Here is a 14,009-nt window from a genome sequence, read left to right as displayed (position 1 = left end):
AACATTCACGCTGCTCTTAAAGTCTCTGTGTTTATGCACAATATTTTCATACCTTGATGATGGTGTCACTGAAGCTGTAGTATTGAACTCCAGGAAGTCGAGGCTGGGGTCATTCCTCATCTGGGACTGTTCATCGATGAATCTACAGAAATGAATAAATGGGGGAAAAGTGACGTCATGCACTCTTTTGTACCTTGAGACTGATGCCGCCCACTTCTCTTGCAGGCTGTATGGTAGCTTCACGACAATTGGGTTCACCCCATGGGCAGTATCCAGGTAGCACAGCCCGGACAGACGAGGGTCTCTTTTGGCAAGCTCCAGTTCCATGAGCAAATCACTTAAATCCTGAAGCTTGTGGACATCCTTGAGACTGATCTTGGGGACGTTTTGCAGTCTCCTGAATAGTGCCTTCTCTATTGCTTCTGCGCTGCCAAAGGTGCGTTCGAGTCTCTGCCAGGCTGCAGCGAGACCTGCTTCTGCTTGTCCCACATAGACAGTTCTAAGGCTCTTGATGCGATTTGTGGAGCCTGGGCCCAGCCAGTTGATCAAGAGGTCGAGCTCCTGCTCTGCGGTTAGGTTGAGGTTGGCGATGGCGGCTTTGAAGGTTGCCTTCCAGGCTCTGTAGTTTTCCGCACGGTCATCAAATTTTGAGAGACTGGTGTTAATTAGCTCTCTGCTCACCATAAACCTGGCAAACTCAGACATATCTGATTTCTCACTGCTTGTTGCCATGACAACTTGTGATGCCCCTGGGGCGTATAGGTTGCGTGGCGTGAAAGGGTGAGATGCTTCCGGGTAGAATGATGTTGCTGCAGGGTTGAGCTGTGGTCTAGCCTCTGTAGATTCTGATGACTGCTGCTTGAGCTGTGGAGGTAGGCCAGGAAACACCTGGTAGCCATCTTGCTGTAATAACTGCCCTTGAGAGGGCGCGTCTGGGCAACTGTTATTGGATTGCTCGGGTACTGTGGGTATCGCTGCCACTGCAGGTAGAGCTGACTTGGAGGTTTCAGTGTTGTTGGCTTGGACAGTACTGCACACTGGGGGTGGTGCAGATAACTGTTTCAGTATGTAGTCGCTGGTGCGATCAGCTGGATCGTCTATCTCCTCTGGTGGTAAGCAGACTGAATCAAGGCCTTGGCTCAATGCTTGCTCAAGTAGTCTTACTCTTGCTAATGCGATTTCCTCTTCCCTCTCTGATTCAAGGATCTTTATTCGAGCCTCTGCTTCTGCCCTCTTGGCTTCTGCCGTCTGTGCTTCTGTTCTCGCAAGGACTTCTTTTTCGGTGAAGGAACGCCTCACTTTGGATAGTTCTGCATTTATGCGGGCCTCTAGTAATCTGTCGCTCAGGTTGGAGCTTCTAGAGCATGATGATCTGTAGGACCGTGAGGAATGTTTAGACGAATGTGATCTGTGTGATCTAGTTTCTTGCAAATGAGAGATGCGGAGTTCCACTTTATCTTTAGCATCCAGCACCATGGCGTCTCTTTGTCTGTCTATTGATTCTGCCTTGCACAATTCTGACGGGGCTTCTTCAATATTAGAGTCTTTTAGAAAGGTTATATACCTTGTGGACAGTTTCTTGTATCTTTCATGGGCTGCGTTCAGCCGCCCGACGGCAACTTGTAAACTGGTGGTGTCGCCTGAGGAGGACTTAAGTCCTGATATGAGGGAGGAAACTCTTTCCCATAGCTCTTCCAGGTTGTCACATAGCTTATCTTTCCTGGTGTGATAATTTTCTGTGATCTTTATAGTTGGTTTGAGAGAGCGCCTTGGTCGCGTGACTTGGTCTGCTGGAAGTGTGGGTTCTACCTCCAGCTCTTCATAATGATCAGTATCAGGTTGCATTTGCTTTGTTTCATCACTGGGGAACTGTACAAGGTCCTTTTCGGACATTTTGATTTAAGGTGCGCTGTCTCTTTAAGAAAATGAACTTTTGAATTGGGGGCTGAAAATTGCAGTGCGGCTCGGATGAGGCACCCCGATGAGTTTCCCAAAGTCCTTTTAGTGAATTGCGGGGTTTTGGTTTAAGGGAGGCCCCGCGTGCGTGAACAGTTCTTATATCATGCAAGCAAGGGTTAATATAGGATGTAATAAGGGGCTTGGCGAGTAGTGGAGGACTTCCAGGTGAGAGTATATCTACTGCGGACACGCCGTGCTTCCCCTTAGACTTATGGGACATGCACTGTTGCCGGGCAGATTTGCTGGGAGTGGGCCTGTTGCAGGGGAGGTTCCTGAGTGTGGCACTGGGCTCTGAGGGAACCTGTAGCCGGCATTGGACGTTGAGATGGATATTGACTGGGGTATAAGGCTTTAAGGCAGTTTTTGACTGTTCTGTCCCCACATGAAGGCGAATGAAGGTGTAACTGATAATGACTTTGTGACTGGCCTACCTTCGTATCCAAGCAGTGGAGCAGACCGGACCGGCAGATGCTCAGGTTAGATGGATCCAGACGTAGACATGAGGATGCAATCAAACGTGGGTTTATTTGATCCAGAGCAGTGACATACAGTGATACAATACAGGAATGCAGTAGATGCTGTCATGTGGATGTCTTTTCTGAGGCTAACTGCTGAGGCAACTGCTGCTCAAAAACTGATGCCTTCACAAGCCGAGGTGTGTGTCTCCAGTCACAAAGGAATGCAGCACTGAAAAAGGCTACAGGAAGTGACCAGGCCCAAGGCTGCTAAAACCACGCCCAGACATAAAACTTTATAGACAACGAACGAAGCGTGCAGCATACAAATTCCGGCCAGCAGATGGCAGCAGAGAACAATAGATTTAAACAACATAGGTAAAACAAGAAATAATACAGTGCAGAAATTCAATATGAAAGGAACAGCACAGCATTAAGTTCATAGTATGGAGGGATCCCAGACCTTATGGAGATATCCACATGGGTTAAAGGTTCATTGCACTGCACAGTAACATATAATTTGTTTAAAATTTGTAGTGATGCAGAATAAACAGAACATGGTAGCTAGGAATCATGAATTTGGGTCCAGTTGGTGGAGCGATTTGTCTGGTAATACCATCGTAGTTCGGACCATAAGCAATTGCAATAGTGACGCAGACAAATTTTTTCGTTAAAAGAACATATTAGGTACGATGAATTTGACCCAGTGGAGTGTTTTGTGTGGTTCATTCAAAAAACCAAATACACTCCTTCCTTATGGCAATAATACACCTGCCAAAATAAATCTATCCAGCAAGTTTAGACCATCTAAAGGGAGTTATTTGACTTCAGGCGTTCCGCTTCCATCTTCCTGGAGGGCCAAGTGGCGTTCAACACTAACTGGTCTATGATGCCCTTTCACATACAGCACTGCACACACTGCACACAGGATCGCCGTTTGTCTACGGTAAACATCGTTTGTCATAGAGATCAGGGATTGTAACACTGCAGAAGACTAATTTATTTGGTAAAAGACTAATTTATTTGATAAAAGACTACCGTAATTTATTCACTAAAAGATTTTTCACTACAGGACTGTTTTCGCTAAAAGAATAATTTTCATATAAAAGAATATTTTTTCCCCACAAAAAACGATAATCAACTCATGGGCAACTATGCTATGAAAAGAATCAAATTATTTGCACTGCCCACAGGGTGTAAAATTAGACCGCTCTGTAACACAAAATCACAGTAACTGGCTAAAAGAAGCGGTTAAATATCAAGGTGGACACACAAAAAACAGTAGAATGAGATAGGTGTATCACCCCATTTTGTGAATCCAGGCCTAATAGAATTGCTTATCTATTAATCAATGTCGACATGACACAAACAGTAGAATGAGACAGGTGTATCAACCCAATTCATGAATCAGGGCCTGATAGACACATTGATTAATCGATAGGTAATTCTATCTATAACAAAACAGATTAAGTACTAGATAAACGTGCCTATATATTAGACCGCCTGTTGACACAGAGTCTGACGCACAGTAAGTCTATGTATAACAGAACAGATTAACTATTAATGGCTCAGAAGGTGAACTAGATAACTGCGCCTATATACAGTGCTGCCCATAATTATTCATACCCCTGGCAAATTTTTACTTAAAGTTACTTTTATTCAACCAGCAAGTAATTTTTTGACAGGAAATGACATAGGTGTCTCCCAAAAGATAATAAGACTATGTACAAGAGGCATTATTGTGGGGGGAAAAAAAACATTTCTCAGCTTTTATTTACATTTGAGCAAAAAATACAAGATGTTCTGCACTGTGGAAAATCTCAAAGGATGTGGTCGAAAGCCAAAAGTGACACCTGTGCTGGCCAGGAGGATAGTTAGAGAGGTGAAAAAGAATCCAAGGATCACAACCAAGGCCATCCTGGTGAATCTGGGCTCTGCTGGTGGCAATGTCTCAAGGCAGACAATCCAACGGACACTGCATATTGCTGGGTTCCACGGATGCAGACCAAGGAGGACGCCATTTCTCCAGATAAGGCACACAAAAGCTTGTTTGGCTTTTGCAAAAGCTCATCTGGACAAAGAAGAAGACTTCTGGTCTTCTGTGTTATGGTAAGATGAAACAAAAATTTTATTGTTTGGTCACAATGATGTTTCCTTCATTTGGTGCAAAAAGGAGAAGCCTTCAACCCAAAGAACACCATCCCCACTGTCAAACATGGTGGTGGGAACCTAATGCTTTGGGGGGGGTTTCAGCCAGTAGACCAGGGAACCTAATCACAGTAAACGGCACCATGAAAAAAGAGCAATACATGAGGGTTCTCAACGACAACATCAGGCAGTCTGCAGAGAAACTTGGCCTTGGACACCAGTGGACATTTCAGCATGACAATGACCCAAAACGCACAGCAAAAGTGGTGAAGAAATGGTTAGCAGACCACAACATTAACGTTTTGGAGTGGCCCAGCCAGAGTCCAGACTTGAATCCAATTGAGAATCTGTGGAGGGAGCTAAAGATCAGGGTGATGGCAAGAAGACCCTCTAACCTGAAAGATTTGAGGCTCATTGCTAAAGATGAATGGGCAAAAATACCTGTGGAGACATGCAAAAAGCTGGTCTGCAATTATAGGAAGCGTTTGATTGCTGTAATAGCCAATAAAGGCTTTTCTATTGATTATTGAGAAGGGTATGAATAATTTTGGACTGGACACTTTTTGCTCAAATGTAAATAAAAGCTGAGAAATGTTTTTTTTTTTCCACAATAATGCCTCTTCTACATAGTCTTATTATCTTTTGGGAGACACCTATGTCATTTCCCATCAAAAAATTACTTGCTGGTTGAATAAAAGTAACTTTAAGTCAAGATTTGCCAGGGGTATGAATAATTATGGGCAGCACTGTATTAGACCACCTGTTGACAATGAGTCAGATGCTCAGTAAGTCTATATATAACAGAACAGATTAACGTCAGAGTTTAAAACATCTATCCAAACTCTCTGATATTGTTTTTAAACCCTCCAAAAAGAGGGGAAACATTGTGGTGTGGCCCCATGCCGTTTATGAACGAGAGGCTCATAGACAACTGAGAGAGAATGAATGTTATAAGAAATTAATTTATAATCCTTTACATTCATTTAAAGGAAGCCTAATCCAGACTCTAGATAAAGCTGTGGAGAATCAAACGATATCCAAGGCCCTTCATGATGCTCTGATTGTCAAAACACCTACTGTACCAACTTTATATCTTCTACCAAAGATTCACAAGAATGCCTAAGTGCCCCCAGGTAGGCCTATTATCTCAGGTAGAGGCAATTTGACTGAAAAAGTAGGGTGATTCTCAGTTTAAGAATGTTGTAGCTAATCTCTCTTCATATGTAAAGGATACCACTGATTTCCTGTGAAAATTGAGGGGATTCATCTTGGGGACGACACACTGATGGTAACTTGTGACATCTAGTCCCTTTATACCAGCATTAGAAATCAAGATGGTATCCAGGCAGTTGAGTTTTTTCTAACACAAGAAAATAGAGATGTTGGCAAGAAGGGTTTCTTGTTAGATCTTCTATCTTTTGTCCTGACGCATAATTTTTTCATTTTTGATGGGTCCTTCTACCTGCAGCTCCAGGGGACTGCGATGGGGGCGCCGTGTGCGCCATCTTACGCAAATTTGTTCATGGGGCTGTGGGAGAGGGACCTTTTCCTGTCAGATCAGTGCATGTCGATGGACCGCGCCATTTTGTGGGCGCGGTACATCGATGATGTATTTATGATCTGGCAGAGAAATTCATCTGATTTACAAGATTTTTTGGGGATGTTAAACATAAATTAAAAAAACATCAAACTGACATATAAGTTCGATAGAAACACCATCAAATTTTTGGATGTACAGCTTGAGAGGGGTCTCGATGGTTCTAATGTGACCAATGTTTTCAGAAAACCAACATCTGTTAATACTTATTTACATGCGTCTTCATCCCATCCCCCACAGATGATCAACTTAATCCTGATTAGACAATTTTTTCCAGCTCATAGGATATGTTCAACGCACCAGATGTTCGAACAACAGGCAGATGATTTGAAGCAGAGATTTACAAGTCGAGGATACAGTCAACGCTCGATTAAAAAAGTATACAGAAGAGTGAAGATATGTTCTCATCATGATCTTCTCTTTTCAGAAAAACAGAGGTTAAATAATAACAAAGCAAGATTTATTACAGGGTATCACTCTAGATGGTTTGAAATGAAAGATATTTTGAACATTTTTTGGCCTGTTCTCTTGACAGATCCAGTTCTTGTCAAATATCTTACCTCGGGTCCATTGGTAATGGCAAAGCGCTCTAAAAATTTGAGAGACCATCTTGTTTGGAGTCTCTTTCTGAAACAAGTTCCTACAATTTTTCCAAGAGTGGATAAACCAAGGTGGGGCTTTGCTCCGTGTAGAAAATGCATTGCATGTCCAAACATGGAGAGAGCTACCTCCTTTCATGAATCGACTTACAAAAAAACATTCCAAATAACACACTGCCTGACATGTTCTAGTACAGCGGTCACATACTATGCGACATGCCCTTCCCCCACAAGAGAATTGAAGGTTAGGGTACGTGAACACGTTAGAGATATAATGTCAGCTACTAATGAGAAAAATGTGACTAATTTGAAATCTGTAGCTAGACATTTTAAGTAGTGATGGACGAACATCTGCCGGGACGGTTCGCGAACGCGATCGTGCGAACGCGATCAAATGTTCGAGAACCTCAAGTTCGCGGCGGGTCCCATTCATTTTAATGGCAGGCGAACCTGAAAAACCTTCAGCTCATATTTGCAGCCAAGAAATAATTACTAGAAGTGCACAAATAGTCCCACAACATGGACAGTGACATACCAGATGTATTATTCGAATTTGCAATCTTTTTTCTTTTTTTTTTTAAATACGAAATATCGGCAATATAATTTTCGCGTACGCGCATGCGCATGCGCACACCAGTTATAATTATTTTTTCCAATACCGTTTATCACTGTGTGTAGCAGAGGGAGCGCAGCAAAACCGCAAGCAAATGCTGCTGTACCCAAATGCACTATAAAGAAAGTATATTATTGGTATATAACACCCCGCTTCTATCAGTTTTTTGGGGGGCGACTGGTATATCAAACCAGTTATAATTATTTTTTCCAATACCGTTTGTCACTGTGTGTAGCAGAGGGAATGCAGCAAAACCACAAACAAATGCTGCAGTACCCAAATGTAATATATTTGGTATATAACACCCCGTTTCTATCAGTTTTTGGGGGGGGGCGACTGGTATATCACACCAGTTATAATTATTTTTTCTAATTTCATTTGCCCCTCTGTGTAGCTGCAGTATCGCTGCAGAACCACTCACAACTGCTGCACAATACAAATCCGCTATAATATGCTTTCTATGTTAGAAAGTATATTATAAGTGTATTACACACCTCTGTACTGCACCTATCAATAGTACACCTATACCAGTCCTTAAAAGGACTTTTGTGAACCTATTTGATAGCATTTTTGTCCCTAACAGTCTGTCCCTGCTCCACACAGCAACCTTTCCCTACACTGACAAAAGATTTAATGTAAAATGGCGACCAGATCGGGTCTATTTATAAGGTAGGGGATATTTCTATGTGCTGAAACTTTTCGATTGGCTGTCCTGTACCACCTGATGGATGTGTCATGGGTCAAAGTTGTTCACAATGTAAAAGAATAAATGCGGGCGCGAATATCGCCATATGTTAAAATGTTCGGCGAATCGCGAACGAGCAAAGTTCACTGCGAACCGCAAGGCCATCACTAATTTTAAGTCGCATCGTGCTTGCAATTTTAGGGGTTTTAAAGTTTGAGCTATTGATTGTGTTTTGAAAAATGTCAGTGGTGGGGATATTTCAAAAAGATTAACACAGTTGGAATGTAAATAGATCTGGAAATTAAACACCTTACTCCCAAATTGATCAAATGAATCCACCGGTTTTTCATAATTTTTGTAAGCTTACTTCACAGTGGACTTCCCCGGGTCTCCATTTTCCATAGATCTTGATTTTATTTTGTTTTTAATGTATGTGTGATTTTTAATCAAATAAATTATATTTTCTTGGGTCATCTATGGGGTTCACATCTTTATATATGTCGCACTTACCTCTTTGGTTCATTTTCTAATGTTGTGGCTCTCTGAATTGTAGCAAGTCAAAGGAGATGTATAGTTAAAGTGATATGGATGGAATAATTAGGGGAGATAGGATATAGTGGATATAGGGGTAATGGTAAGAGAATAGGAGTTTTTTGCCGGTTTTGATGTCTAAACCAGTATTGACTACAGTGCTATTTACTTTTTGTGTTATAAGATGCATTTTTGTGTCTCTCATCTAATTTTTTCATGAACATCTGTTATTTTATTATTTTCATTATTTATTATTTTAATTTTTATTACGTGTGCACACATACTGCTCCACCATACGTAAAAATTAACAAAAAATAATCTTGATGTATGAGGTGGAGGTCCATATGGAGTAGGACGTTGAGGAGGTGGTGGACGTAGTGGTGTAGGTAGAAGCGGCGGTGGAGGAGGACGAGGTAGCCAACACTAGTTTTTGGTTTAAATTTTTTATTTTTATTTCTAAATTAGGGTACACCCCAAAAGAGTGGAAAATATCAAAAATACAACAATGAGCAATTGCGCTTTAGTATAATAATGGCTGGGTAAGGCCGGTATACATGTCTATTCTGCACAAGGTATGGACAAGTCCTGTGAGATCCATGCCTGGTTCATTTTAATGAACGTGAGCTTGTCCACATTGGCTGTGGACAGGCGGCTGCGCTTGTCTGTGATAACGCCCCCTGCCATGCTAAACACACATTCAGACAATACACTGGCTGCAGGGCAGGCCAGCACCTCCAAGGCGTAAAGGGCAAGCTCAGGCCAGGTGCCCAATTTGGAGACCCAGAAGTTGAAGGGGGCAGACCCGTCATTCAGTACATGTAGGCGTGTGCACACATACTGCTCCACCATGTTGCTGAAATGCTGCCTGTTGCTAAGACGTTCCATATTAGCTGGTGGTGCAGGTTGTTGTGGCGTGCTGACAAAGCTTTTCCACATTTCGGCGATGCTAACCCTGCCTTCTGAGGTTTTGGTCGTTCCCCAGCTGCGTTGGCGACCTCTTCCTCCTCTTCTGCCTTCACCTTGTGCTTCCACTGTGCCCCCGCTGTCAGGTGGGAATGCCACCAGCAGCGCAACTATCAGCGTGTGCTTGTACTCGCGCATCTTACGATCACGCTCCAGTGACGGAATTAAGGACGGTACATTGTCCTTGTAATGGGGATCCAGCAGCGTGGCCACCCAGTGATCAGCACAAGTTAGAATGTGGGCAACTCGGTGGTCGTTGCGGAGACACTGCAGCATGTAATCGCTCATGTGTGCCAGGCTGCCCAGAGGCAACGAAAAGCTGTCCTCTGTGGGAGGTGTATCGTCTGTGTCCTCTGTATCCCCCCAGCCACGCACCAGTGATGGTCATGAGCTGGTTTGGGTGCCACCCTGCTGTGATCACGATTCCTCCTCCTCCATCTCCTCATCCTCCACCTCGTCATCCTCCAGAACTGTGCCCTGGCTGGACAATTGTGTACCTGGCATTTGTGGGTGCAGGAAACCACCCTCAGAGCCACTTGTGAATGACTGGCCGGAAACCCTATGAAATGATCCCTATTCCTTCTCCTCCTCCTGTGCCACATCCTCTTCCATCATCGTCCGAAGCAATTTTTCAAGGAGGCATAGAAGTGGGATACTAACGCTGAGAACGGCGTTATCGGCACTGGCCATGTTGGTGGAGTACTCGAAACAGCGCAACAAGGCACACAAGTGTCGCATGGAGGCCCAGTCACTGGTGGTGAAGTGGTGCTGTTCCGCAGAGCGACTCACCCGTGCGTGCTGCAGCTGAAACTCCACTATCACCTGCTGCTGCTCTCACAGTCTGGCCAGCATGTGGAAGGTGGAGTTCCAACTTGTGGGCACGTCGCATATGAGGCAGTGAGCGGGAAGGCCGAAGTTACGCTGCAGCGCTGACAGGCGAGCAGAAGCAATGTGAGAACGCCGAAAGCACGCACAGACGGCCCGCACTTTCTGCAGCAGCTCTGACATATCGGGGTAATTTTTAAGGAACCTCTGCAGCACCAAATTCAGCACATGTGCCAGGCAAGGGATGTGCGTCAAACTGGCTAGTCCCAGAGCTGCTACGAGATTTCGCCCATTATCGCACACCACCAGGCCAGGCTTGAGGCTCACTGGCACCAACCACTCATCGGTCTGTTGTTCAAGGCCCGTCCACAGCTCCTGCTCCATGTGGGGTTTGTCCCCCAAATAGATAAGTTTTAAAACTGCCTGCTGTCATTTACCCCTGGCTGTGCTGAAGTTGGTGGTGAAGGTGTTATGCTGACCGGATGAGGAGGCGGTAGAGGATGAGGAAGCAGAGTAGCAGGAGGAAGCAACAGGAGGCAAACTGAAGCGCCCTTACTTGGTTGTGGAAGGACATGCACTAAACTGCTATCCGCCTCAGGCCCAGCTGCCACTGCATTTACCCAGTGTGCTGTTAGGGAGAACGTCCCTGACCGTGCTTACTGGTCCACGTATCCGTAGTTAGGTGGACCTTGAACCAGATAGCGTTGCGCAGTGCACACCTGATTTTGTCCCCCACTTGGTTGTGCAGGGAAGGGATGGCTCGCCTGAAAAAGTAGTGGCGGCTGGGCACAACGTACTGTGGTACAGCCACCGCCATAAGGCTTTTAAGACTCTCCGCCTCCACCAGACGGAATAACAGCATTTCAAAGGGCAGTCATTTTGAAATGCTGGCATTCAGGGTCAGGGATTGCGGGTGGGTAGGGGGGTACTTCCTCTTTCGCTCCAGTGTTTGGGAGATAGAGAGTTGAACGCTTTCATGGGACATTGTGGAGATGCTTGGTGACCCATGTGGTGGCGTTGCTGGCAGATCCTCTGTTTGCGGGGTGGCAGGTGCCACTGTCACTCCAGAGGTGGATGAAGAGGCATAGACTGCAGCAGAAGAGAAAGCAGGAGGAGCCAGAGACCTTTCTTGGTTTTTGAGGTGTCTAGTCCACTGCACCTCATGCTTTGCACTTAGATGCCTGGTCATGCAGGTTGTGCTCAGGTTGAGAACGTTTATGCCTCGCTTCAGGCTCTGATTGCACAGCGTGCAAACCACTCGTGTCTTGTCGTCAGCACATTGTCTGAAGAACTGCCACGCCAGTGAACTCCTTGGAGCTGGCTTTGGTGTGCTTGGTCCCTTGCTGCAGTGGGCAGTAGCAGTAGGGGACGGCCGCTCCTCTTTTGCACCCTGCTCCCTCTTCTGCTGTGCTGGTGGCTCTGTGTGACCACCGCCTCTTCCTCCGAACTACACGGGTCACTCACATGACCTTGATTCCATTTGGGGTCAAGGACCTCATCGTCCTCCACATCATCTTCCACCCAGTTTTTACCCCTGTCCTCCTTGTCAGTCTGCACACTGCAGAAAGCCACAGCAGTTGGCACCTGTGTTTCATCATCATCCGATACATGCTTCGGTGGTCCTCCCATGTACTCATCCTGAAACATAAGTGGTTGGTCATCGGTGCACTCAGGCTCTTCCACTTCTGGTGCAGGGCTATGGGGATGGCCCAGGGAAACCCTGCTAGCAGAGTCATCAAAAAGCATAAGAGACTGCTGCATGATTTGGGGCTCAGACTGCTTGGCTGATTTGCAAGGGGGTGAGGTGAAAGACTGATGGACATGGGCTGCAGGTGCCAACTCTGTTTTTTCAGCAGGAGACTGGGTGGGAGACAATGTGAAGGAACTGGAGGCACTGTCAGCCACCCAATCTATTATCTCCTGTACTTGTTCTGGCCTCACCATTCGTAGAGCCGCATTCGGCCCTACCAAAAAATGCTGAAGGTTCTGTCGCCTACTCGCACCTGAGGAAGGTGTTTCACTTGTGCGTGTAGCTGGCACAGATCGACCACATCCTCTCCCTGCAACAGGAGTTCCACCAGCAGCACCACGACCGGGGCCAAGTCCCTTATTTGATGCTCTCCTCATTCTTTGAGTTCACCCACCAAACTAACAGATGGCTTTTGTCAGACAACACACACACAGGTATCCAGCACTCCTGATACTGCCTGGACCCCATGCAGCAAGCAGCACGGCAGCCCCAGGCAGTACTGCATACAGACTTATGGTTCACACCTCCAGGAAACCAGCCCCCTCACAGAGGTACAACACACGCAGGAAAAATGTCTTGCACACATGCAGGGACAAACACCAACAACAGCCCAGACATGTAACAACAAACAAGACAAACAGCAAACCCTGAACATAAACCTACACCAAACATACAACAAGTGAGGTTAGGTACATAGAGGATAAATGAGACAAAGGAATGACATCGCAGATGACATCGATGTCCTGCAAGGTGGCCTCAAGGACTGGGCAGATAGAACACCCTGGACTGGAGCAGAGCTCCAGCACCAACGACAGCTGAAGTACAACTGACTCCAGCCAGGAAGCCACAGGAGATAAAATCTGTGACCACACCCAGTCAGGGAGTTAACCCTTACAGCACCAGAAAGGGTAAGGCCACAACCAAAAGGGGAAGTGCACACACATGAAACAAATTTATCATCTTGCCCAAAATGGGTGTTTTTTTAATACCAGAATATAAAAGCACTATCTAACGCTTGTATTTCACTGTGACAAATGCAGCAAAGGCCGCAAATTTATTATCTTGCCCAAAATGGGTGTTTTTTTAATACCAGAATATAAAAGCACTATCTAACGCTTGTATTTAACTGTAACAAATGCAGCAAAGCCCACAGATGTAGGGTATTGCCATAAATGGGTGTTTTTTTAAACCCAGAATATAATTGCAGTATTTCAAGCTTGTATTTCACTGTGACAAATTGTCATGGTGGGGAGTGGGGAAAACCCCCCACCGTACAATGTCAGATATAACGGAGAAACGGCTAGGCCTGGACGCCGGAATCAGGGAGCAGGTCACCTTCAAAAGCGTCCCTAATCCTCACCCTAACTCCTCACAGTATGAGCGGATCTGGATGGAAGGACAGCACTTACAGGGGAGAGATGACCTGTTCTTCCCAGACACTGATGAACAGGAGTCTCAAATGGCCTAGCAACAGGGAAATGAAAAGATCATATGCGGCAACAGAGTCAGCAGGTAAGAACACCAGAAACACACTTACCTGCCGCAGCCACCACGACTGTAACCCGTGCATAAGTACAGGTGCCCACACACCAAATAGGACACCGTACAGACAACACACACACAGGTATCCAGCACTCCTGATACTGCCTGGACCCCATGCCGCAAGCAGCACGGCAGCCCCAGGCAGTACTGCATACAGACTTATGGTTCACACCTCCAGGAAACCAGCCCCCTCACAGAGGTACAACACACACAGGAAAAATGTCTTGCACACATGCAGGGACAAACACCAACAACAGCCCAGACATGTAACAACAAACAAGACAAACAGCAAACCCTGAACATAAACCTACACCAAACATACAAGTGAGGTTAGGTACATAG

The sequence above is a fragment of the Bufo bufo genome, chromosome 2, assembly GCF_905171765.1.
Source record: "Bufo bufo chromosome 2, aBufBuf1.1, whole genome shotgun sequence".
Lineage (NCBI taxonomy): Eukaryota > Metazoa > Chordata > Amphibia > Anura > Bufonidae > Bufo > Bufo bufo.
This window is presented reverse-complemented; position numbering follows the sequence as displayed.